Source organism: Theropithecus gelada, chromosome 1 (genome assembly GCF_003255815.1).
Source record: "Theropithecus gelada isolate Dixy chromosome 1, Tgel_1.0, whole genome shotgun sequence".
In the NCBI taxonomy this organism is placed as follows: Eukaryota; Metazoa; Chordata; class Mammalia; order Primates; family Cercopithecidae; genus Theropithecus; species Theropithecus gelada.
This window is the reverse complement of record NC_037668.1, coordinates 106727722-106733317: the sequence shown is the minus strand read 5'-3', so window position 1 is coordinate 106733317 and position 5596 is coordinate 106727722. Positions and strand designations below refer to the sequence as shown.

The 5596-nt window shown below is 35.5% G+C and overlaps 1 pseudogene; it reads right to left on the bottom strand.

Annotated features, from left to right (window-relative positions):
- Positions 1 to 2691: 2691 nt before the first annotated feature.
- LOC112607150 lies at positions 2692 to 4275 on the bottom strand (annotated as a pseudogene).
- Positions 4276 to 5596: the final 1321 nt, after the last annotated feature.

Here is a 5596-nt window from a genome sequence, read left to right as displayed (position 1 = left end):
ATTCCTTTTGACCTGGTTGTCTCTACTTCCCAGCTAGTAAGTTATAAGCACCTTATTCTTTAATTATAATTAAATTAGGATTTTATCACTTCATAAGATAATGCTGTCCTATTTAACACAGTTAAATGTACACCTGACTTGGCCACAGATCTTTGTCTTGTTTTCCAAATAAATAGGAAAGTCCTTTGAGGATACAGACCATATTGTAAATTATCCAACATAGCCGTTAGAATTTATTAAATGTCAAATAAGTAATTAGTAATCAATTCATGGGCCAAATGAAGATCCTTAAATTTTCCCTCTGGAAAATTAAATAGCAGATTGAAAAGTTTTTTCCACCCCTAATTCAAAGGTGTTAACAAAAAACACTTCTAGATTCCTAGACTTTTTTGCATTGTGATTGACCATAGCACTGCCAGAATCAAAATATGAAACAAGTGCTTCCTGCTCAACAATACTCTTTAGAGACAAGTTTGTTATAGTAAAAGTAATGTGTATTAGGTAATAAGTATCTCTATTAATATATAATGAGCAATATTTAACTGAAGTTTTCCACAATGATACTTATAAACCCTATGTTAACAGATAATTTGCCATAAAGTATTTTAGTATATTCACATATGAGACCATTGAAGACAAATAAAAAATTATTATAAAATCTGGAAAAAAATGTCAAAAATGTAAATAAATAAATAAAAAGATACATATGTTACATAACGAAAAACATTATTTCCAAAATACATGAATGAGTTTGGACAGTGAGACGTTTGCTGTTCATTGGCAAGAGTGCTTTATAGTTAGAGTTAACATTAATATCATAGGGTTTAAGAATATTCTGCTATTCAATATGTTGATGTTTAATCTTCTACCAACATGAGAAATTGTTGAAAACAGACTGGAATTCAACTTCCTGGTAATAGCCTTCCTAATAGCCTTTCTAATTAAAGCACATTAGAAGATCAAATATTATAATACATGCACTGTGCATTTTATCTTAAATATTCTTTTAAAAATTAACATAAAATGAGAAACTTGATTATTTTTACATATTGTTTTTGTTTTATTTTTTGTTTTGCTCTGACTTTAAGAAACAAAAGTTAAACCCAGGGTGGAAGAGTCTTACTGGGAGGTGGAGGATGGCTTTTACCAAATCATAATAAAAAGCCTACCTAATCACTAAAATTTAGTAAAGGTTCTCTCGTCTATTCTCAAACTATACTATTACCTGAGATAATTAACTGTATGATATCATTTGCATATTCAGCCCATGGCTATTTAAAAAGCTATTTCAGTCATTATGTGACTTTTCCATTTGTTTTAACACAAACTCCAAAGGCAGCTTTAAAATTACTAGGAATTGTTCTTTACAACATAATTGTGAGTTTGTTTACAGAAAAGGGAATTTAAAAATTTTTATTTACAAAACAAACTTCTCAGAAACTGAGAATTTATTGACAGAAACAGAGTATTTATCATCACTCCCACTTTGAAATATTCCAGGAATTCTTATCAGATGATAGAAATGGCAATTAAGTGAGCTGGGCCTGCACTGATAACGATAGGGAATAGTTGAAAATATCAGCTGTTTCACCTGCTTTTAATCAAGTTTTCTCTGGTCTTGAACTCCTGAGTCTATTTCTCAGGTAATTGCTGTGTTGTGGAGTTCTGTCCTCTTCCTCCACTAATATCCATCTTTAATACATCTACATCATAATCATCTTGAGTTAGTTGCTCAAAGTGAATTTAGACCCAGACAACTGAAATAAGTTCTCACTTCCTGATCCTTGTTAAGTGAGAAGATCCTGACCTAATACCAGCAACTCCTTTTCTTCTAACTTGTTTTTATTGTCTTACTTACTTCCATTTTATGTGTAAAAGATATTCCATACACCAAAGTAGTCTAGCATTCTAGTTAAATATTCATAAAGAATGCACATGAACAAAATATCCCAAATTGACTTGTGTTGCTTTCTTGTTACTAATTAGATTCTAACCAATTGAAGTAATTACATAATATACTAAGTCAGATGAGTTAAGTGCTGCTTCAGAATTGCACATTGCTTTTATGAGAGCTTATTTTTGTTTTTAATCTACATAGAAATAAGGTTGCCAGATTTAGTAAACAAAAATATAGGACACCAAGATAAATTTGAATTTCAGACAAATAAATATTTTTTATATGTCCCAAATATTGTATATCTCATTTTTGTTGTCTAAATATTTTTATTTAAAACAAATAGTTGCACCAAGCAAGAGCTTACTTTGCCCACTCCAAATTAAAACAGAGCACAATAGGGACAAAATTTATTTGGCAGGACCGTTACAATATGTGAACACCCTCCTACTCACTGTGGTTGAGGTAACTTTACTCGTATGCAGCTGTTCTCACACAAAATATTAACCCCAAACTATTAATGTTGCATAAAAGGAAGTGGTCTTGATTCTGTATGTGGAGCAGCATGTTCTATAAATGCTGAAAGGTGGGAGAAGCACAAACACAATCCACTTTTTAAAAAACATGCTTCAAAGTAGAATTTTCTATTCCCTCCGTTCTCCAGCAAAAAAGTAGTGCCGGGATCTGGCACCCAGATTCAGTTTTTGTCCTGATCATTTACAAAGTGTTCCCCCATATGACTTGCATCATTAGGGTTATGGATAATAATAGTTCATTCACTTTGAAGAAAATTGTGTCTAGTCCTTCCTCCTCTTCTTACCATCATGGTCATATTCCATGGGGCGGCGGCTATCTCAGGGTCTTTTAGAGCCACCGTGCTGTTTCGCTTCTTCCAAACACTTGTCCAGACCAAAAGGATCTTCCCCAAACTAAACTGATCCTTCTCAGCCTCTCTGCCTACAACCTGAACCAGAAAACTCCTTGTTGGGAACAAATCTGTTGGTCTTTATTCTTGCTTCTAGGTCATCGCCATACATGTCCTTGTCCAGATTTTTACTGGGCCTATAAATACTGTGGGCCATATCTTTACCACCTCTCCAGGCTTGATTACAAACATTATAAATTTCGTCTTCTCCACCTGCAAATCCATGGTCCATACCCTTGGATTGGTTGATGAGTCTTTGGTCGTACTGACCTTCATTGGAAGTTCAAGGATTAGGAACACCGAGAGCAATGACTTCGCTGATATCCCCATTTTCACTTCTCTGAAGTTTCGACCTTTTATCAGGAGCTGCCCTGGAAAGATTCCTGCCATGCTGTCTCTCTTGTCGCCTGTCATGCCGGATTTCATCCCTCTCACGTGCCTCCCTATCCTCTTTTTCCACATGAGTTTTGATCCCAGCTCTTCGCTCCCTGGCTTTCTGAGCCATTTCTCTAAGTTTCTCTTCATGTTTTCCCTTTTCTTTCTAGGCCATTTTTCTCTCTACTCGGGCACGCATTTCCACAGCTTCACAAGCTTTCTGATCAGCAATGTAGAGCGCTTCGGCCAGTTTGGCAACATTTTCATTTATGTGTACTGTCTGTAGTCCTCTTCTATCGGCAGCCAGACGTTTGTCTAATGGAATTGTATAACCTTTTGCATTTTTCCAGTTAGAAATACAAGGAGGAAACTTGCACTCTTGTTGTTCCTTTACAGCCATCTTTCAGCTAGGAGAATGCATGACAGGTACAGGAGAAGAAGGTGGTCCTCCGGGAATTTTCTTATTAATCTTGAACCTTGGAGGCTCCGTTGGATCTTTCTGCACTTCTACCATCTGACTAACCCTCTGTTTAGCTCCAGAGTTGGAAGCCACTCCTTGCTGAGATGGTGTGTATCGGATATACTGAGCAGGAGTCAGTTTGTCAGCTGCCCGAACTGGCATGACAGCAGCGACCTTCTGTGATACAGCTTTTTATAAGGCTACTCTTGTCTTTTCTGTTATGTCTTTTACAGCTTCTTCATCGGGCCTTTGCAAGTCTGGATCATTTGCATTCATAACATCCTTTGAAACCAGGACAGTGTATTTGCTGTAAATGACCTCGTCTTTTGACTGGCCTTGTCTAGTGATTACATCATGTTTAATTTTTCCTTCAGAATCCACCTGAATGGCCAGCGCATTAGACATTTTTTTCTTTCGTCCCATATCCAGTGGATACTGAGCCACATGGATCCCTGGAAAAGCACCTCCATCTCCAAAATCCTCTAATAACCGAGGTATCCAGCCTTTCCGGTATCTGTAGGGGGAAGGTTCTCTTCTGGAAGAGACAAATGAAGTCTGCCATGATCTCTGGGATCTTGCCTTTTCTTCAGCCTCAAGCTGGTCCTGAAATAACTGAGTAGGTGCAGGGGCTTTTATCTGGCAACGCTATATAAGAAGCACTTCAATTTGTCAAAGAAACACATTTTTGAAGTTTTCAAACCCAGTGCCACTTGTCTAAAGCAACTGTTTAAGTCCACATTGTGAAGAGCATAATTAATCCATTTAAACAACTTCTTAACATTATGAAGCTGGTGGTTTAAATTTTCTTCTAAGTTGTTATTTTAAAGTTTTCTGGGCCTAATTATTCATATTTATTTGACAAATCCTGTGTTCTGGTGAAAGCTAGAAATGACAATAATCTAAAGCACCTTTCAACTTAAATCTCTGACCTTAGGGTAAACTAGTCAAGTAGTTACTACTAATAAGACTGTTAACTTAGAAAAGATAATCTAAAAGCAAGCAGACATAACAACAGATGCCCAGATGGCTAGGGCAGGGGTCTAGGAAAGGTGCATATGCAAAATTGTTACCAAGAAAAAAAACACAAACAAAATAGTAGAAACTTTACACAGTGATGCCGACTTAACAATCAAATGTTCAAAATGCCACCTTCCTACAATATTGAACTTATTACATCTCAGCCCAATAGAATAATCATTCTTATGCTGCTCATCTATAAGCATAAAATATTAATAATAGTCATTTATGAATTACAAAAGCACAGGGGACCCAACATATATTGACTGGGTGCTGATTTCATTAGATTAATCAAGTATTTGGTATCTTAAAAGACCCTAGTGGCCCAAACACAAAGCTTCTGAATGCTATGTCAGTGTGTAGAAACCCCACAGGAGTAATTAAGATACAGTTCACAAGTTTAGTATGGACAAATTCCATATACTGGATTTGACAGCCAAGAAGTAGTAATACTGAAATCATTTATAAATGAGAAAAGGACCGTTTTAGCAAGGAAACTCATAGCTTTATTTCATTTATAAAAGTAGATATAAATTATAAACAATAGATTTACAAACTGAATCCAAAATAATATTCAAAAATATACCATGCCCAAGTTGGGCTTATCTTGGGAATACAAATACCCTTTTAGCATTGAAAATATATTAAAATTACATGACTAGATTAAAGGAAAAAATCCACAAGGTCATCTAAGAAATGCGGAAATGTTATAAAATTCAACATCTCTTGTGTACGGTAACAATAGGAAACTAAGAAGAGAGGCATCTGCTTAGCCTGAAAAAAGACAGGTATCAAAGTATATCACAAATATCCTCTTAGTAGCAAAACATTAAATGTGTTCCCTTCAAAATCTGAAATAAATTAAGGATTGCAAACAACTGCTACTTTTATTGAGGATCCTTTCCAATATAGTAAGAAAAACAAA